Below are 22,527 nucleotides of genomic sequence, written 5' to 3'. Positions count from 1 at the left end.
CTGATGAAAGCGCTCAAGGAGTCGCAGGTGATGACGGTATAAAACCCACGATTCGGAGCCATAGATGAGGGTTGTCATCACAACCGCTTTGTAAACATTGATCTTTGTGCCTTTTTTCAGATGCTTGTTGCTCCACACTCTTTTGTGCAGTCGGCCAAATGCACGGTTTGCCTTTGCCAGCCTGTTGTCAATCTCCTTGTCGATCTTGGCATCTGAGGAGATGATGCACCCCACGTAGCTGAACTGCTGGACTGTCTTCAGAACTGATTCACCCACAGTGATGCAGGGAGGGTGATAATCTTCCTGGGGTTCAGGCTGGTGGAGAACTTCTGTCTTCTTCAGACTAACTTCTAGGCCGAATAGCTTGGCAGGACGTCATATGCTGCAGAGCTGATACCGAGTGGGAGACGAGTGCAGCATCATCAGCAAACAGTAGCTCTCGGATAAGTTTTCCCATTGTCTTGGTGTGAGCCTTTAGTCGCCTCAGGTTGAACAGGCTGCCATCAGTGCGATAGTGGATGTAGACACCATCGTCATCATCTAGATCTACTTTGGCTCTTTGAAGCATCATGCTAAAGAAGATCGTAAAGAGAGTTGGCGTGAGAACGCAGCCTTGCTTTACACCTGTGCCTATTGGGAAGGGCTCCGAGAGGTCGTTGCAGTGTCTGACTTGGCCTCGCTGGTCTTCATGTAGCTGGATGATCATGCTGAGGAACCTTGGGGGACATCCTAAATGTTCCAAGATTTGCCACAGGCCTTTCCTGCTAATGGTATCGAAAGCTTTGGTAAGGTCGACAAAAGTCACATATAGACCCTTATTCTGTTCCCTGCATTTCTCTTGGAGCTGCCTGAGAACAAATACCATGTTGGTGGTGCTCCTGTTAGCTCTGAAGCCGCACTGGCTCTCTGGGAGAAGTTCTTCTGCAATGGTGGGCACCAGTCTGTTCAGGAGTATTCTGGCAAGGATTTTGCCTGCGATGGAGAGCAGGGTTATCCCCCGGTAGTTGGAGCAGTCTGACTTTTCCCCTTTGTTCTTGTGTAGAGTGATGATGATTGCATCGCGAAAGTCCTGTGGTAGTTTGCCTTGTTCCCAGCAGGTGACAAGTACTTTGTGACGTGTGCTATGTAGTACTGTGCCCCCATGCTTCCAGATCTCTGGTGGGATTCCATCAACTCCCGCTGCCTTGCCACTTTTCAGTTGCTTGATGGCTTTAACAGTCTCTTCTAGGGTGGGGATCTCATCCAACTCTGTTTTCACTGGTTGAAGTGGGGTGAGGTGGATTGCTGAATCTTGAACTACGTGGTTGGCACTGAAGAGAACCTGAAAATACTCCGACCACCGGTTCAGTATGGATGCCTTGTCTGTGAGGAGCACTTGGCCGCCTGCACTATGCAAGGGACTCTGAGCCTGATATGATGGACCATATACTGCCTTCAGGGCTTCATAGAACCCTCTTAAATCACCAGTGTCTGCACACAGCTGGGTTCTCTCTGCAAGCTTGGTCCACCACTCGTTCTGAATGTCTCGAAGCTTGCGCTGGAGGTTACTACATGCAGCGCGAAAGATTGCTTTTTTCCTGGGACAGGAGGGCTGAGCAAGATGTGCTTGGTAGGCAGATCTCTTTTTCGCTAGTAATTCTTGGATCTCTTGATTGTTCTCGTCAAACCAGTCCTTGTTCTTCCTTGTGGAGAACCCGAGGACTTCTTCAGAGATCAACAGGATGGTAGTTTTTAGGTGTTCCCAGAGTGCTTCTGGAGAAAGGTCTTTGGGGCAACTGGGGTCCTCAATTCTTGATTGGAGTTTTGCCTGGAAGGCAGCTTTAACTTCGGCTGACTGAAGGCTGCCAACCTGAAGCTTCCTCCGAGGGATACCTCCTCTCCTGGGTGTGGGTTTAAAGTGAAGACGGAGATTGCAGCGTACAAGACGATGATCCGTATGACATTCCGCACTGGGCATTACTCGGGTGTGTAAGACATCTCGAAGGTCTCTCTGGCGCACCAGAATGTAGTCGATAAGGTGCCAGTGCTTGGACCATGGGTGCATCCAGGTTGTCTTCAGGCTGTTCTTCTGCTGAAAGATAGTGTTGGTGATGGTGAGCTGGTGCTCCGTGCAGAATTCTAGCAGGAGGCGCCCGTTATCATTGCAGTTGCCAATGCCGTGTTTGCCAAGTACTCCTTTCCAGGCTTCCGAGTCTTTACCTACTCTGGCATTGAAGTCGCCAAGGATGATCACCTTGTCCTCTGTAGGGGTCTTCCGTACGAGGTTGCGTAGATCAGCATAGAACTTGTTCTTTTCTGCAGGATCTGCTTGAAGGGTTGGGGCATACACACTGAAGAGTGTTGCATGCTGCTTGTTTTGAAGTGGGAGGCGCATGGACATGATGCGATCTGAGTGACCTGTTGATAGGTTTTCGAGTTTGGAGGCAATGGAGTTCCTGACCATGAAGCCAACGCCAGAAAGGCGGCTCTCAGCCTTTGACTTACCCGACCGGTAGAGGGTGTAGCCAGCACCATGTTCTTGAAGACTACCTTCCTCAGGGAAACGGACCTCACTGAGAGCTGCTATGTCAATATTCAACCTGAGAAGTTCGTGGGCAACTAGAGCAGAGCGTCATTCAGGGCGACCACTGTCTACTGTGTCAAGCATGGTTCTGATGTTCCAACACGCAAGCTTTAGTTTTTGCACACTTTGTGAGGCAGGTGCATGCCTTTTCTTTGTTGTTATTTTTTGACCGCAAGTAAGGATGCCCGTTGACCGTGGCTAGCCAACTGGGGTGGGGGAGACGAGCTTTGTTTCGGCCACCTTTTCTAGGCCCCTCTCCGTGTGGAGCAAGCAGTGCTGTCCCTAGATAAGGCTGCTTGGTCGTTCAGGGTGCTGCCGAAAAATGCTTTCATCTCCGGGTCAGCATCAGGTGACCAATACCCTGAACCACCTATATGCAGGATCGGGACTGCGGCTTCCAGTGGCATCTTCCACCTGCCGTTTTGCCTCTTGCCCATCGCTGCAGGACTTGGTGTGTTGTGGGTTATGGATGTGGATATGCCCTTCAGGCCTGCGCAGAGGAATTTTTAGGTGAAGCACAGTGTGCGTGGTACTGCCTCCACCCTTTCACCTTGGGGTCATCTGCCATGGCCCAGTAAGCCGGGACGCTGGCAGCGAGTCCTCCAGGTGGTAGGTGTTACATTATCGAGCTCTATCTGCCCGGGTTTGATGTTAGAGTTTTCCTTCTCTTGGCTGGCGAGGTTGGTGAGCCCAGCCTGCCCATCCAGTTATACCGCCGGACATTCAGTCGCACCATGACGTGGCAAACTCTGTGAGAAATGGGGGGGCAGTGGGAAGGTGTTGTCATGGATGCAGTAATGCAGGAGAGGCCATTGCAGTGACCATCTGCCAGGCATAGCCGGACAGTGACCACGTGGCGTTCACTACACTGGGAAAGGAGAGGCTATGTAATGCGCATACACTTTCCCCGGGGGGGGCAGGATACCCAAGAGGGAGCCCCCCTCCCCCCCCCGCTGAGAAATAGTATGTATGCAAATGGACCAATATGCTTATGGGAGCTTTTGGTGGTATGGGGGAGAGGAGGAACAGGAACACTATTTGGTCACATTTCTGGCAATAGGAGATGTGGTTGGGCCAGATGAGGCAGAAGAAAGTTCTGCCCTCAACTACAGAAGTCCTGCTGGGTACATCAACAACCTAACTCTGCTAGTAGAGAATCTCTCCTAACTGTGCTTAGCTATTTCCTCAGTGCAGCATAAGTTAGACTCAGTAATCAGGCATGGAAAACAAATTCTAATAATCCCTTCTAGGTGCTGAATCAGAGTTCCAGCTCTGAAGTTTACAGGATGGAACAGGAATTCTGTTGGTGTATGACCCACCCTACTACCTCCATATCTGAACAGGTGGGGTAGTCTCAGACCAGGCGGTAAGGTTCCAAAGATCAGTTGTGCTTGGGGATTTTCAGTGTTCATGCTAAGGCCTCCTTAACTGAAGCAATTTAGGACTGTGGTTTCTTGCAGAAATGGTGTTGCTAGAACATGGAATTTAATCTGTAAGAACATAAGAAGAGTTCTGCTGCGTCAGACCAGCAATTAGTCCATCTAGTCCAGTATCATTTTCCAACCAATTGCCACAGAGTGCTAAACAAACAAGGCATAGAGACCAACGCCTCCCTCTGGTGTTGTCTCTCAGCAGTGGTAGTCAGAGGTATACCATCTCTGACTGTGGAGCATTCCTTTAACCATCATGGGTTGCCCTCACTATTGATTGCCCTCTCCTCTATGAGACAGTGAATCCAACAATTTAATTATTTTAATATGTTAACTAAAATGATTAAATTGTTCCTGTACCATCAAACACTTGGCTCAAAACAGAAAACCAAATCTACCATGCAAGTCGCTGCACATGAGGGTATTATACCCTCATATGCAGTGGCTCACATGCTAGACTTGGTTTTCTGTCTTGAGCCAAGTGTTTGCTGGTACAGGAACCTCTAGCAACTTCCATCACAAGAAATCTATAACCTTGTCAAAATGTGGAAGAGATTGTTTCTTTTTGACATGGCTGGCACTCTTATTGAAGCTCTTGTCAGTCTATATGGAATTCTGAAATGACTTGGGTGATTAACAAAGTCACTCTTCCATTTATTAGAATCTGATCATCTCTTTCGTTTTTTCAGGATTTGGGGAAGGGACAATAAAACTGGTCGGCTTGAGCACAAGTGGAAAGCGGCTAACTCTGAGCTCACAGATTAGAGGTTCCTGTATGAATTTCAATTGCTGGGACCAGAGGCAATGGGCAGTTTATTTGGAGAGGTGCAGTCTACTACCTGTATACTCAATCTTTGCCCATATTGGCCTGTTACAGTTTAGTAGAGGTGTGAAACTACACAGGACAAGCTAGTAAATAGTCAAGAGACAGAGCTAATGGAATAACAGGACAGAGACAATGTTGAAGTCTCTCCTTAAGAAACTTTCCCTGTACTTAGATGATACTGTTGCCTGGTGCCAAAAATCACTCTTTGCACCTATGTGCTTTGAATGGGTGGTAGCTAAACTACTTCTTGGAGAAAATGGTACCTAGATAAATTTAAATTAAGTTTCCAGCCACGTTTTGAACTGAGATTGTTCTGGTCATCTTTATTAATTAAATCTGGCAGAAAAAAAAATACAACCCTGTTGATTCTCCCAGCCTTGTAAAAAAATACAACCCTCCTTAACTGGTAGAGAAGAGCAGAGGGACACTATACTAGTCATTTTATTCTTAACTGGTTAAATACTACTAGGAGAAGGTGCTAGGAGACTTTGTGCTAGAAGGTATAACAGAATTTCATTCATCTCCTGTACTATTTAACAGCTACAGGAAACCACCAGTAACATTTGGCCACCAAGCAGAAGTGGGGTATTATCAATAAACAGATGATGTACAACTACAATAGCTGAACAGTACTTTGAATGAAAATGAGCTAAATCAGGGTCAGTAACCTGAAGCTCAGCTGATAATCTAGACAAGACTGATGTGCTGATAACCTAACCAGGGAATGAAGAATACCTTGTTTTAAATGAGGCTGCATTGTTTCTCAAGAACTCCCAACTCTAAATCATTTATGAACAAGTTAAAGAATATGGGACCCAGTACCGAGCCCTGCGGCACCCCACTGCTTACCGTCCTCCACTGCGAAGACTGCCCATTTATACTCACTCTCTGCTTCCTATTACTCAGCCAGTTTTTGATCCACAAAAGGACCTGTCCTTTTACTCCATGACTCTCAAGCTTTCTAAGGAGCCTTTGATGAGGAACTTTATCAAAAGCTTTTTGGAAGTCAAGGTAAACAACATCGATCAGGTCTCCTTTATCCACATGTTTGTTCACCCCCTCAAAGAAATGTAACAGGTTAGTGAGGCAAGATCTTCCCTTACAGACCCCATGCTGCGTCTTCCTCAATAACCCGTGAGAGATAACCCGGGAGATTACAAGAATGATAATGTAACTGTCAGTATGAATAAAAAATCATGATAATCTTCTTGTATTATATGCAGATAATGACAGCCTGTTGTTATAACTTGTCAGTAAGTCATTGTTATATTGTTATATTCTTGTCAGTAAGTCATTTTAGCTGAGTGAACGCCTAGTCAATTTTCCCTCCTTCTACTTCCAACCGAATATCCAAGGGTGTGATCAGACAAGCAGTTTGGCCCACCATAGCCACCCCTCCCCTCTGGATTAAACAGGCATGATCACATGCACATATCTTGCTCCCACACCCCACTTGTCCTCACTTCATACTAAAATGACTCCCACATGGACTAAATAGCCACCGGCAAATTCGGGTGGTTTCCCCATCGCAGGTTTCTGGCCATCTGATCACCCCAGCTGCACCATGGAAATACACAAGCAGTGTGATCATTCTACTCTATTTCTGGTGCATCCTTTCCCCCCTCCCAACTGCATTCTGGCATGCACTTCAGCACCTTCATAGAACCAGCCAGGAACATGTATGCACTTATCTGCTTCCCTGCACAGCACAGGGGAACTTAGGAAGAAAACCCCAATCCAGCTGTGAGTTCATGGTTGTAGTGCTTTAGCGATGTGGATGACCAACCACAGGCTCACTGCGCTATGATGCCGGCTTAGGGGGTGTTGTCTGATCAACATAAACTGTCCCAAACACACATGGCTTATTTAAAGCCAAGATACTGCTGTGACAACTTGCCCATCTGATCATACACCAAGTAAGCATCCAAGCGCCATGCTCTCCATGTGGCCTAAAGTATAGGGAGGACTGGAAAAGCAGGAGGTGGGCAGAGGCATGTGAGCAGAGTTCTTCATGGCAGTGGGACTTGTCTTCAACTGCTTTTGCAGTGATTCCAGAGCAAGGTTTGTGTGCGCTGAAGCAAATGGAAAATGAATGGGGAAAGAGGAAAGAAGCCTTCCCCACAAGGGACGAGTCTGGCTTACCTTCTGCTGCCTGTTTTTTTTTAAGGTCTATTGTTCAGTCCTTAAGCACTTTTGCTGATAATTTGGCTTTCTTTTGAGATTGAATCACAAAGGGATGTAATATGTATAAGCACTTCTTTGAAAATGCAGAAAAAGACCAGATGAAGGTCACTCATGGCAGTGGGGAAGTGCCATTCTCTCTAGCCAGATCAAAACATCATAGAAATATTAATTTTCTCAAGAATCTGCTTGTCTTGGAAGGAAACAATAGACATCTAGAAATACGTTTGCTATGCTTTCATGCAGGGCTTTGTTTGTAGAAAAAGCCCAGCAGGAACTCATTTGCATATTAGACCATACCCCTGACATAACCATTGCTTCACACAGGGCTTTTTCTAGAAAAAGGTCAGCAGGAGGTTATTTGCATATTAGGCCACACCCTCTGATGCCAAGCCAGCCGGAATTGTGTTCCTGTGCATTCCTGCTCAAATAAAACCCTGCTTTCATGTATTAATTTTTAAAATGGAAAACTTATTCATTACCAATGTTATCACTGTGGTTTGAAAAAATCTGGATTCTTTATGAGTTGGAAAAGATAACAGATCAGTTCTTACAGTATGAACGCTTTCCTAGACACTTGAATTTCACTGAGAAATGGTATCTTGTTCTAGATTATATGGCAGTACATAATACAATTCCAGACAAAATCACATCCCTAAATTCTCCAGTCGATTTTTAAATCATGAGTTGTTTGTAATAGGCTATTATTGCTGAAACAGACACGCACACTCTCTCTTTTACAACAAATATAATATTTAGTGTTTACTTTGTGATATACTAGTTAATTATTGTTCATAGGAAAATTGGATTAAGAATTCTTGTGGTACTTTCCCCACCATTGATGCTTAAGTCATACATGTCACCACAAACTTATTATTATTGGATGTTAAGTACTGTTCTTTATGTTGTTATTGTTTGCTCTTCATAAATTCAATATAATGTTGATTGGATAAAGTGGGTTCATATTCAACTTGCAAAAAGGCCTTTTAAAAATGTTTCATTCAGTTTTCTTCCTAGCTTTCTCCAAGAAAAGGATAGGAGGTACTTAAAAAAAAAGGTTTTACCCCAACATACTATGTAACTCTAGAAACTCACCTATTACTCTCTATTTATTGGTTTTATGACCATTTACATTAAGCCTTTCCACCAAAAGGGACCTTCAAAGTGGCTTACAAAAACTAAAAAAAATCCTTAAAAATAACTAAATACCATGAACACGATTAGCAATGCTAGTAATAAAAAAAACAGTGTGGCATTATTTGGCTTCCAGATGCCAAACTTCCATGCCTTTAAAAACCCCACAAAAAGTAGAATTGCAGTGTTGACCTGCGCTATGGTTATGATTTGAAAATGGCTTCTTTATGTGCTCCATATAATATTTCAGTATTTATGTAAATCCAAAGTAAAATCTCTTTTTTAATCATTATGTCCCTTTCCCTTTAATATTTCTTACCTAATGTACAATTGTTATTCTGTCCATGGGAACAGCAAGCCAAGTAATTTGTTTTGTTATGAAACTTGTTTTGGATCAGGATCACAGAGAGGGAGAAGATACAATCTTTGTCCAGAGGCCCATGGTGGCTTTTGGCAGCCCTGTCTGAGGTATGTAATGGATCAGTTGAGTAAAACAAATATTGTGGTGAACATATTTACAGTTTGCCTTTGAAATGCAAATACACGGTTAGTAAGTAAGCCTAGGAAGTCAAGACCTAATGACTTCCAGTAGCTGTTGTCATCAGTGCTTGCATCAAATCTCCAGGAAGTTTGAGGTTTTTAGAATGAATAAAAAAACTGAGGGCTGAAAACAGCCTGTAAAAATCTCACCTGCATTTTTATGTGCCTGTTTGCATTCCCAACATGATGCTGTTTGGGGGCTCCTTCTTCTTTATTGTGTGAACTCAGGCAGGCAGAGGTGACAGAAAAATATGAAGGCATCATAGTGCCATATTACTGATCAGATTTGGTTCTATGACAGTCACTGAGGCTAAATGAAATGTTCTCTGCTGGAGGGAGATAGGAAGAGAGGGAACCTGTCTCCATTGCTCAGACAACAGGCCAGTGTTTTCTGTTTTACTCTCGTATATTGGTGATTTTATAGTGCATCTCCCCAACAATGAGAAAACGAATAGTTCAGGATTATCTCTGTCATGTACTCTCAGTGACTGGGGCTAAGAGGCAGAGCATATGCTCTGTACACAGAACAATTTCCTAGATTCAGTCTGCAATAGCTCCAGCAGGGAGAAACTTCTGTCACTGAAAACCTGTAGAGCTGCTACCCATCTCAGTAGATAATATTGAACTAGATAGGCTAGTGACACATAAAGCTGTGTCTACTTCTTCCATTTGTAAACAATTTACTGTATTCTGTGCCTGAACCAACCAGTGTCTCTGAAGCACACTACACATCACATAATCAGCCAGCACAAAATAGTGATTTCCAAATGTTTGAACTGGGTCATGATACATCAAATGAAAATGAACATAACATTAATTGTGGAGGGGTAACTATGTTCATCTGCTGAGGCAAAAATAATAAATATATTGAGGGGAAAGTTCATGGACCAGGGTGCACATCTGACAACATTGACTCTGGCCCATGAAGATAATGGTGCAACATATTTATTTGGCACAACACTCGCAGTCATAAACAGAGGAATGTTTTTAAAAGTATTGTTGCAGTAGGTGCTGCCGATCATTCCTAATAGGCAAACCCATAACGGCACTGAAATTAAATTTATATGACATGCTGCTGCTATATAATTTAGATTGCCCTTTTATTTTCTGGATGAAATTTGGATCATTACAATTACACCCATTAGTACTTGCAGTCATAATGACTCTTGGCATTTACATTATTAACCACAATTTTTATTGGCAGAACAATTCCTCTGAGAGTTATTTTCACATACAAGATCTGTAAAACAGAAATGGCATCTTTTTCTGTCTGTGGTTAAATTCTTTTCTCCTTGCATTATTTCCCTCCCTCAAAGCTCCAGAATGTACTATTTTAAACTAAACTCACAGGCAAAACAACGGACTCTACAAAGGCATAAATGTCAAGTAATTCTACTGTGCAAGTTCTTCTCAAATTAATTGGAATTGGATGTAGCTGACAGAAATGCATGTTCTTGTGAAGGTACAACCTAATCCTATGAATGCCTACTCAGAATGCCTACTAAGTCCTGTTCTATTCAACAAGTGCTCCTTCCTAACACCTGTCTACTGCAGGGGTGTCAAACCTGTGGCCTACAGGCCAGAACTGGCCCCTGCAGGGCTGGTATCCAGCCCACAAGCAATTGACTTACTCCTACTTTGTCCTCTCCAATGGCTCACTTCTACTTTGTCCTCTCCAATGACTGAGATCTCTTCTTCCTCTTGGTAGGAAGCGGGGGCGGGAGGGGGAGATGAAAGAGCATGTGCATGCACCAGAGAAAAACTTCCTGAATTGCTATCTCCTGTTTAATCCTCTGGGGTGGCTGCTGTGTGGCCAAGCCTCTCTTCCCTTTATTGTTGAGATCTCTTCCCCCTTTGGGGAGGGAGGAAGGAAGGGGGAAGGAAAGAGAGAGAGTACCCAAGAAAGTGATCGAGTCCTATGGCACTTTTTAAGTGAAAACTTCCGTGAAAGAATTAGAATTTATTTTTAGAATAAATATCTAATTAGAAAGTTTCCAAAATGAGCTCTAAGATCCAGCTACATGACATTCCTACTACTCATATTTCTCCTCATTAGAATCATAAAGTTGGAAGGGACCTCCAGGGTCATCCAGTCCAACCTCCTGCACAATTCAGGAATTCACAAATACCTCCCCCATCCCAGTGACCCCTGCTCTATTCCCAGAAGATGTCAAAAAACCTTCAGGATCCCTGGCCAAACTGGCCTGGAGAAAAAATGCTTCCTGACCCTGAAGTGACAAACAGCATTTTCCCTGGCCATATAAGAATGGGTCACCAGAACTAAGCACTGAAGCAGCCCTTCCTGCCCTCCTTTTCATGATCCACCTAAGTGCATAAAATCAGCATTGCTGTCATATGCCTATCTAACCTCCGTTTAAGAGAGATTTGGGTACTAGAAAGTGGGGATCAGGTTGCTATTTTAAATAACATTTGCATATTTGATACTGTAACAAAAATGGGACATATCAAATAAAAAATATATTGGAAAATTGGGCATTAGAAAATGGGAAGCAGGTTGCTAGTTCAAATGAAATTTGAGTTTTTGGTAGTGTAACATAAGACTGTGGTATCATAAAAATGCACTGTTGGAAAATAGCAATAAATGTATTAGTACCATAGATCCTTAAGTACCCCGAGAGTGTTAATCAGTCCCGTTAGAATCCTGTCAACTCCTTTTTTCAGCAATGTATCACTTTATCCACTTTAATTTCCTCTGCACATGTTTCCATAGAAACTGAGAAAGGAATAAAATCTTCACCAAAAAATCAATAGACGTCATAAGGTACAAGATTATTTCATGTTGTTCTAACAAACGTATGTTCAGGAAACAAAGTTCTTGTTCAGAGAATGTTTATCATCCAGAAATTTTAGGACAGTTAATTCCTATGGTATATTGTTATGAATAACTCCTCTCAGTCACTAGGTAGCCAGAGAAATAAACACTTCCTATACAGACAGTATTTATTACCATCAATTAATACTGGGGGAAACAAGCAATTCAGTCTGTAGTCCAATGTAGAATAACTCAGTCTAAATCCACTGATTTCGATGAGTTTAGATTGGAGTTACTGAATACATTTGAACTATAATAATCACAGCAAAAGTATAGGACAAGGCTGATAAATAATGGCTACAGTGTATGTTTCAGCAATGGGTTAAGTAGCATCAGATATCAAAGGATTTACATTTTCAGAGACAAAATGGAAGCATACTCAATAGTAACCTTGGGTATGGGATCCTGTTTGTATACATCGTGCCAATTTTTCAATCCAATATGTTTTACAATCCAATAATCAGGATGATATGCCATAGCTGAACATATGAAACTGCTTTATGCTGAGCCCACTAGTTCAGTCCTTTGTAATCTAGCAGTTAATAATTCTTCTCAGTCTGCTACATGAGATCCTTTTAAAAATGATAGACGTCAGGGACTGTCTGGGCATGGGGAGTAGCAATGGCTCAGTGGCAGAGCATCTACTCACATTGGGACCTTGGAATTTTGGAAAGGTGATACCAGTCTGAATAGGAGATATGGAACCTCCCTTGAGAGTTCATTGTAAGACAACTATAAGAATGGCCATTATATTTATTTAGAATATTTATATGTCTACAGACCAGCCTAAGGTGGCTCAGAAACTAGACTCAATATGACAATAAAATAATAATTTTTAAACCCCAAATTCCAACATTGTCATTATCAAAATCAGCCATAAAGCAGCCAAGAGTGCTCTAGGTGCATAAAAACAATATTCAGCAGCCTAATATAGTATCCATGAAATAGCCCTCAGGCTTGAAGCAGGCCCTAAAAACAGCTTTAAAATATGAAACTTGTACCTTTAATGGAAAGGTTTGTCCTGGTCCTTAGAACAGTAAAGTAGGCATCAGAGAAGCCTCAATGGGGAGAGTCTTCCAAAAGCAAGGCATGCCCATGGGAAAAGCCCTTGCTCTCCTCACTGCCCACCTTACCTCTCTGCAGATGGGGCAGAGTTTGAGAATATGGCCTCAACTAGTCAGCTGGACAATATGGGTGGAGTTGGCCCTCCAAGTACTTGGCTCCAAATCATTTAGGCAAGAACCAGAAGATTACGGTAAATTGTGTCCAGAAACAAACAAACAACTCCTCCTCATTATCAAAATTTATGGATCACCCAATCCCTGCTACTGTGGGGATAATACTGCATTATTAAAACAATCGTAGTAAAACATACTTTAAACACATTTCAGAAACATTTAAGCATTAAAAACAGATAGCAAGTAATAATTTCCTTCTAATTGCAGACTGCTGGTTACTTTACGGGTTGGGGTGGGGGAGAAAGGTAGGCGAGGATGAAGCAAACAGACAGGGTGCCTGCTTAAGATAAAACCTCAGTTGAAAACCTCCAGTCAGATAAAAAACAACTAAGTAATTAATTTTTTTTTTACAATGTCCAACAATTATATTCATATACAACATTATATTCCACAAGTTTAAATCTTAATTCAGTCTCAAATCAGTATATACAATTGCAACATTACTTTTGTGATGTATCCCTCCCCCCAATAAAGTCCACAACCCAGCCAATGGCATGTCCAGAATTCTTTCCAATAGAGGTATAATGCCAGGAAATCTTTACAACGTTCGTAAGATGCCCCTTCTAGATATTCCAAGACATTTCAATTCTGTTCTTCTTGAGTTATCAGGCTGTTAAATGGAACAGTAAATAACAAACTACAAGTAAGAAATTAGCCCTAAACACTTTCATATCCATATTGCTATATTAACACAATTTGCAATTTGCATTCTTAACTACTACCCACCAGCTTTATGTAGCTCTGCTTACTGTACCCCATTCCATTGACTGATGAAGTATGCATGCATGTGAAAGCTTACATTCTGACTAAAACTTTGTTGGTCTTAAAGGTGCTACTGGACTCCAGCTTTCGGTTTGATTAGAAAACCCGGCTCTTTTTCAGCAGTAGGGGGCCTGGTTAGCAATTTATGCTGATAGACCCCAAATCCAAAATCATTACCAATATGACATTTAGTGGAGCAATTCTGGTCATGAGTTAAAATATACAACTCACCCACATAGCCATGATATTCCACATGTACTTTTGCAACTTCTCTTTTTATAGGTTCAGAGGCATAGGGAGTTATCCAGTATTCTTAATGATTTGTCCATCCAGGAACAGTTCTTTATGTACAGAAGATCCACTTTCCCTAAGATAGATCACCTGGACATTGATAATTCAGAGTTCATGGGAAAATTACATTTGGGCCCAATTTCGCTGTCACAGGTCAATCAAGGAGACTTTTGCAGGCTGAGCTGCTTCATCACAGGATGCTTCATTACAGCTCCACTGCTGGCTCCACGGAAGTCAGATAGCTGGCTGGAGTGGGGCTAAAAGTGAAGCTCCCAACCTTACATCATCTTTCTCTTCCCAGTTCTGGCTTCCAAGCAGGCTAGATCACATACATTTGAGGGTTGCTTACAGCAGGAGTGCTGATCTTTTGTTTTTATTTGGCTTTCAAAATGAGGCAATCATTTTGGACATCTGGCCTTCTTACAGAAAAAGCACAGGCCACTTTGTGGTGTCACTCAACCACGTTGTGGTTGTCAGAACTGTAGCTGGCTGCTGTCCTTGTCTGAGATAACATTTGTTAGGTCATAAGTTATGGAACCAGAGAGAACTCCAGTTTTCTGGGTTATACCTCTGAGGATGCCAGTCACAGTTGCTGGTCAGGTCTCCCAAAGCCAAGACCATGGCCATAAAGCCTGGAAAAATATACAACTACTAATGAACTCCAGCCATGAAAGCCTTTGACAACATATGGAAGCATAAATCACAGGCTTTGATTTGCTTCACACAGGAAGCTAATGCTGGTACATTCCTAGCTACAATGTCCTTAGGATCAGGATATAAGAGAATTAAAGCATGTGAATCCTTTTAAATGGCAAGTTCAGAATTACAAAAATCTAGGCAAGGCATGGATGACGATGTGCAGCTATTGGAATACAATAATGGCTTATTCCAAATGGAATGTTATTCTGGCATGTCTCTCCCTTTGTTCACCAAATGTCTTTTCAGTCATTGCATGATATGATATTCTCTTGGCTTTTCCATTGAACTGTTTTGTCTCCCTTAAGCCAATATTACTTTTGATGTACAGAATATTGAACTGCAGGGTTAAAAAGCTGACAATTGTATTGGAAACTGAAATGTTGCTTCTGTAACTAAAAATACCTCCAGTTGTTATGGTAACTGCTATTTGGAGTACAGAGAATTCTATTTTTTTTTTATCCTTCATGAAAAATTGGCCAACCATACTTTTTTATGGCGTGGCCACCTGTAGTGGTCATTGTCTTTTGACTAACAGAGGTCTTTGCTAGTATAAAATGGAAAAAGGAAAACAAGACATGCCAAAGAGTACTTTAATAGCCTGTTAATGGACACCTTAAGCACTGTGTCTAGTTGCATGGTGAAAGGCTGATACCAGTGATTTAAAAAAAATCTATTAATGCCTGTATTAAGTATCTCTGAACTCAGAATCAGCTAGTGGCTGCCTGCTTGGTGTGAGCCAACTGAACCTACAATCAGAAATACAATCAAATGGAGGATGTCACTGCAGCAATTCCCATTATCACAGCAACAGGACCAGGTGCTGTGCCAGTAACAGAAATTTCTGTGGACTTTATTCATTTCCCACTGGAATGTGACTTCTGCTTCTCTAGGCATTCTTTGTTTTGAGGAAATGTTCACAAACTTTTTTTAATTTGCATCTTTTGTCACTTTTAAAAATCCATTAACTTTGTTCCAGCTGGGGAAATGTGGCAGATAAATTGGTACCAGAAAGCTCATATCCTTCAGCACAACATGACTCATATTCTTGGCTATTTTTGTCACAACTGGTGGCGGTGATACCATACTGTAGAGAGCAAAATGCTTAATTACATTGAAGAGTTTTATGTTTCCTCCACCTTCTGAATGATGAGTATGAAATAAAATGTTAAATGCCACCTTGAAGGGAAAAAACTTGACAGCCTCATGTATTTTGGGCACCACAGGAAATTTCATAGCAACAGAAGAAGCAGAGAAGTTTGTTTGCATCATTTTTTTTAAAAAATGAACACTTTCTGCCTATTTTTTCCTTTGCCAGGTTCTGGCATTTTATCTTAACATTTCCTTTGACACCATCAAATTGAAAGGGTGTACACACACAATTAATTCCATATTCATGAGATTTTGACATTTACAAGTGAGATTTGAGCATTTTCCATACATTGGCTTCTTTACAAAGGTGTGTATGGGAGAAATCTGTGTATGTGTTGCTATATGAAAGAATTCCTTCCACTGACAGATGGCTGATGGTGCTCATCAGCTGCTAAGGAAAAAGGACAATGTACTGCCTGTGATCAGTCACTCCCCCAACTTCCTAACCATGAAACATAGTATGGATCTGTGTACAGAAGGTATTACAGCTGAGTTCTCTGCAGAGTTACTTTAGTCTAAGCCCACATATTCCATTGCTTGTGTGAAATAACTAATGATTGGAATTGATAGATTGGGATAAATAATGGTTGGTTGTTTTTATATCAACATTGTTTTAGTTGTAACACCCTGTGTAGATCAGGCAAGAAAGAAAGAAAGAAAGAAAGAAAGAAAGAAAGAAAGAAAGAAAGAAAGAAAGAAAGAAAGAAAGAAAGAAAGAAAGAAAGAAAGAAAGAAAGAAAGAAAGAAAGAAAGAAAGAAAGAAAGAACTCTGCATAGGATTGCACAGATAATTACTCAGTAGTGACGGCATTTATTTGTATTTAGCCATAGGCCATTACAAACCAAAGATAAAATCGATCTAACATTGTTGTATAAAATGTGATAAAATATAAAACAAAACAAAACCATGAATCCGTTATCAAATCTGAGTAAAACATCAGAAAATAACATCAAGAATCAGTGTTAGTTAAATCCCCTATTAACAGTGTTTTATTTTATTTTATCAAGTTTATATCCCATCCTCCCCTGATGAGCTCAGGGTGGCTAACAACAACAAATTAAACCATATAAACATTAAAAACAAAATACATAATAAAATCATTCATACAATTTATAATCCTAAAACCAAGATGTGCATTTCTAATTTCTCTGATGTTCTTGTTTCAGTTATAAAATTCAGGGATGTTGTCAGTGCTATGGTGTTAGCCTGTAATAATTATCCAAATCCAGTTAGTGACTATATATGTACAAAGGCACCCATGCACATGTGACATGTTCCTAGCTGGATGTGGAACTGAGAAGTAGAATTCCCTAAACTGATACAGTACTGTAATTAGAGCTGTATACAACCCAGTACACAAAACTGGAGTCCTACCAATTAGTGGTTTAGAAGGAAGGCTGTATTCAGCCCACCATACCCCCCTCAAATAAATAGCTGATGAAATTCTAGTTTTTGAAAGGGATTTTGTATGCACATATTTGGCTTGTATGTTCCCTTGCTCTTGCATCTGGGACTCTTAAGGGCCAGAATGCATGTTTTTGTTTTATGAATTGGGTCTGGATTCTCCTCTCCCCCTGTACCATCATCCCATGCTCAGTCAAGGTCCTGGGGACTTTAATAATGCCTTTCCCTACATTGCTATGAGACTTCAGGGAGAGAAAAGTAGTTCCAGGGAACCTAGGGAACCCGGACCCAAATTGTCCAAAAAGCACCATAGGGTGTAGGTTGGCCCAACTACCCAATGCAAAAATGCTTCAAGCAAAGCAGTGATTTTAAGAATCTGCTTACTGTTCAATCATATTAATAGAGTGGATTTTCCTCCACTCTAAACACTTAAAAATGAACTCTCTAGTCTATGTTGTACTTTCCCAAGGGGCCAAAAAAGAAAGTGCATGTACAAACATGCAAGCCAATGTAGAATTCTCAATGAAAACTAAGTTTTTCTGAACATGCAAAACTACAGTTTAACTTCAAGTTTCTCCAGAACTTATTTGGATAATTAGTAGGGATGTATGAATATGTTCCTTTCTATTTTGTTTTTGCATGTCATTGCTGTGAGACTCTCAGTGAGAAGAAGTGACATCTGGGTATTGGGAATCTGCTTGCTTTTCCAGACTTGAACCCTGAATGCCAGACTCTCTATGCTCCTACATTCTGTCTCACTTGTTACTGTTGTATTTGTGCAACCTGGAAACTCCAAGTAGAGTAAAAACATCAGATTCTACCCTGAACTAGACAGAACCCATAAAAATTATCTAGCTACATTTGCTTGCCAGCTCTAGTCCCCCCCAAAAAGAGAAGAATCCATTAAGATTATTATCCTACAGAATAATAATAAGGATCTAAAGCACTAAAAGTATCCTTTTTGTGGGTTTTATTATAAAAGAATTGATAAAAGAATAAATGCAAAAAAAAAGTGCAACATTTGGCTCTCTGTTACCATCTGCCCTCAAGAATAGACAACCTGGTTAGTACATTCGCTTGGAGCTCCCTCCTTGAAGCCCTTTCCTCTCCTGCCCCTTCAGAAGGACACCTGTTCCAGCACCCGCAGCCTTTGCATAATGTTCGCATTAACAGCCTCATCACCCTCCTCGTCAGAAGATGACAGCTGGGGTGGAGGCCTCTTAGCAGGGACCTTAGGGGCCTTTGGCGCCGGCTGTTCCCTTTTGGCTTCACCAACCCCTTTCCTCCAGGCATCTCTATAACTAAAGCAGACCCTCAAAATGGCTTCCACACAATGCCAACTAAAATGGTCGCCCTCCCTTAACTAAGAAGAAGGGGACCCAATATGGCCGACCTACAAAATATCAGGGAAGCAAAATGGCAACGCAGCTAAAACAGTAATCCTTCCCCTGCTTGCCTGAAGTAAAACCACCAAACCCAACCACTTCCCTGTCAAAGGAGGGAGGAGGCTGGGCACCCCAACAATAAGAAGAGCAAAAAGACCGCCTTGCGTGATCCTGGCTCCAAACAGCCAACAACCCTCAGCATTCGTCCTCACTGCCCCAAAATGACAAGAGAGCACACAGCTCACAGGAGAGACCCTTCGCCCATCAAGACAGCCACCACCAAAGACACAGCCTCCGAGCCTGGGGAGCACCCAGCTCCCAAGAGACTTCCTTCGCCTGCAAAGACGGCTGCCGCCACCACAGACACGGCCTCCGAGCCTGGGGAAATTATTACAAAATATTGGGAAGGAGATTTCATTTAAGCAATGGGGGAAAACTTTGGACAAAAGATATAAAATTTACTACTTGCTTAGAGAAAACTGGTATAAAATGTTTTATCATTGATATATTACTCCAAAAGACATCAAGAAGATGGATAAAAATTATAAAGGACACTGCTGGAAATGTAAAGAGATGGATGGTACCTTCTACCATATGTGGTGATCTTGCAAAGAAAACCCTAGTAAATACTGGATATAAATACATAACACAATTTTAAAAAATTGAACATAAAATTTGCTGTGTTACTGGAGACAATGCTACTAGGAATTTTTCCAATGAATGCAGATAGAATAATACATGAGCTGCTTAAATACATGCTAACTGCAGCAAAAGTAGTATTTACAGCAAAGTGGAAAATCAAAGATTGTAAAACTCTTGAGAATTGGATATACAAAATGCAATAATATGCTGTTGTGGCAAAACTGACAAATTTCATTAAAAAGATACCGAAAGATTAATTTGAAAATAACTGGCAAGTTTTCTATGGTTACTATAATCTATATGGCCTATATTTTATGATACTCAGTATGAAACAGTAAAGATGATATCTTGTGTACAATCTTTATCATAACAAACTGTTATGTTAAAATTCACATACACATTTCTATGAGGTTATTCATGTTTTATCATATTAAATGATATGATGAAATGATAATATGAGAAAATAGTAGAATATGTTTAGTAGGCTGATATAGGCTGTGATCACACATGCTAAATTATGCACTTTCAATCCACTTTCAATGCATTTTTCAACTTGATTTTGCCAGTTCACACAGTAAAATTCAGTTGGAAAGTGCATTGAAAATAGATTAAAAGTGCATTATTTAGTGTGCGTGGTCACAGCCAGAGTAGTTTTTAAAGCTATCATGCAATATATTTCTCCTAAAACTACATGTATTTTAATCAAGGATTGTTCTTTGCATTTGCAAAAATTATCCTATACATTGTGTTTTGGTACCTTTTACTCTTTTTTCTCACCCCTTTTTTGTTCTATATCAACTTAGAAAGTTCAAAACAAATAAAATTATTAAGAAAAAAACCTCTTGTTTAAAGGGACCACAGTTATTTTAAATGAGATTTTCAAAAAGTAGCAAAACCAGCTGTTTGGGGCCTTCTTATTTTGGGACTGCACAAGAAAGCCTAGAAATGGAGAGCAGCCTGTCTGGGGTTGGGTGCCACTTCAACAGGGGAAGCCCCCGTTTGTTACCCTAAGAACTGAGAGAGCCTGGGCACTCCCCCACGCTCCCCCATTGCCTGATGATGCCCCTACCATTAGGAATTTAGCCAAGAGGCAAATGGAGGAGGAGGTCAACGACAGAGAAGGGGTGCCTAGCTGAGGCGGGCAGTGGAGGAGATGGCAGCAGTGGCAGTACAGGCAGTGGGGACTGGGTGCACCCCAGGAGCCCAGGGCAGGGGTGGAGGAAGTTGCACTGGCAGGGAAAGAGACTGCTCTAGCCCAGGGACCATGTGGGTTGTGTATCCCCTGTGGCCAGCCCACTTCCTGCTGGGCCTCGCTTTGCCACTGCTAGAATATACCCAACCCATGTGATCCGGGGTGGGTGGGGAATGGCCTCTTTCTCTGCTGGATCATGGACTTTGGTTCCCAAATTGTGGGCAAAAGTCATCATGGATTTTGCTTCATGGCTTAGTTTGTGGAGTTGTATGGGGACTTATCTCTTGAAGGTCTGAGTGGTGATTCAGCATTGGGTTGGATCCAGCAGAGGATTTCCACAAGTGAGAGGAGGTGATTTATACTCATCCCCCCCCCCCCGCTCTGAAATTGATTTTTCATTGGGGTGAGTCCATGGCCTTCAACAGGAAGAGGGGAGGGAGTCTCACACCACTGGTGGAAATCCCTTTTGTCAATAGAAATTTCTGGTGGATCCAAGCTACTGAGTCAGAGGCCTGGGCAGAAAACAACCCATGAAATGTGGTAGTTGGGGATATATGCAGCTGCACAAGGACAGCTGGTTTGGAGTCAGTCAGATGGGTATTTTCGGATAGATTCTGGTTCCAATTCAAAGCCAAACAGCTTTGTTCATTTTCAGGCTTTGAAAGAGTGTAGGGGAGTTGAGGTGTGCAAGTTGATGGTGAGTGGGTAAGTCAAGATTTTAGACAATAAGGTTTAAAAGGTGAAGTAGCCAAGCAGGGTTACAGTACTGTCTTGATCTGATTGGTTAAATGTTGTTTTGACAGGCAATTTCAACAGCTTTGAAAGTTGACTTATCCAAGATGAGGAAACTACTTGACAGAAAATGCTACTGAGTGAAAGTCCCTTCTTTAGCCAACTCTAATGAAACAGGCACCTTTTGAAGTTGAAAGAATGACTATTCATTACTGCATGGTCTTGATTAATTATCTAATGGTCAGATATTGGGCAAGGTGCAGCTTTTCCCTCAGTCTATTTTGCTCCCATTAGCATGATGAAGTTAGGCACCATTCTGCTCTTCTGCTGGCTCTTGAATATTCTCATAATAATGACCAAGAACTTTGTTTCTTGGCCTCATGTGACGTGCAGAGAGGTCCTGGGGTCAAAATGAAGGGAATGGGAGAAGAGAAAAACAAACAAAAAAGCTTGTTGGCAATAAACTTTGTGTGTTTTGCATGAAAGTGGTTATTTAGGGCCAAGCTAATAGATCCAAGTGGGTAGCTGTGTTGGTCTGAAGCAACAGAATAAAGTAAGAGTCCATTAGCCAAACTAGATGTTACCTTTTTCAAAAGTTCACCACAGGGACTTGCAACCATCACTGCAGCTACAATCCCTTTGGCAACTTGTATGTAAAAAGCACAGCAAGCCCAATTCTGATCAGGACACTGGAGGGGAGGGGTTTCCCCTTGCCATCTTTGGCCAGGGCAGTGGCCTAGCTAGGGCTTTGGGGGCCCGGGGCCCAAGATTTATGTGGGCCCCCCCATGTGTGTGCATGCCTCCAGAAACAGGATATGATGTCACTTCCGGTGATGTCACTTCCGCAAGATGGCCACCACTTGCGAGGGAGCCCTGCTGGAAACAGGAAGTGATGTAACTTCCCCAAAACGGCCACCACTTGTGGGGGGGGACAGGAAGTGGTGTCACTTTGGGGGCGGCACCCCCCCAAGATGGCACTGCTGGTGCGATCTAGGTCATGTGATTGATAACCTGATTACCCCACCACACCATGTGACAGGGAGAAATGCCACAAGCAGCCTGCTGGCCCAGCTGTTCCCCTTGTGCCCTGAACTTGTGGGACTTCTATATTAAGCAAGCTTACAAGAAAAACAAGGAAAACAAAAACAGGCATACTGATGGAAGATGGGTCAGGAACCTCTGAGATGAGAAATGCGAAGGTTATAGAGAATCATTGTTGAATTCTGTATGGGCGCCGACTCCCATGAGTTAGGGTCTTTAACTGAGATTGCCCATTTGTATACTGCTATTGAACTTTTTAAGGGAAGAAACACCCATAGTCTGGAGCATTGTTTATGTACGCTTACAGTCTGTACTGTTCCATACTCGGTCTTTGACAACAGGCCGTTTATGATATTATATACTATAATATAATAATACAGTATATGTTTGCAGTTTATTGGGTAGCACAGAGATGTCTGTAATGAGTACTTGGTTGATGGCCTATTGGTCAGTGTAATTTCTTGCATTGTTCCTTGAACGCTGA

The sequence above is a fragment of the Heteronotia binoei genome, chromosome 9, assembly GCF_032191835.1.
Source record: "Heteronotia binoei isolate CCM8104 ecotype False Entrance Well chromosome 9, APGP_CSIRO_Hbin_v1, whole genome shotgun sequence".
NCBI classification, from domain to species: Eukaryota; Metazoa; Chordata; class Lepidosauria; order Squamata; family Gekkonidae; genus Heteronotia; species Heteronotia binoei.
The sequence above is the reverse complement of the archived record's forward strand: the minus strand, read 5'-3'. Positions refer to the sequence as shown.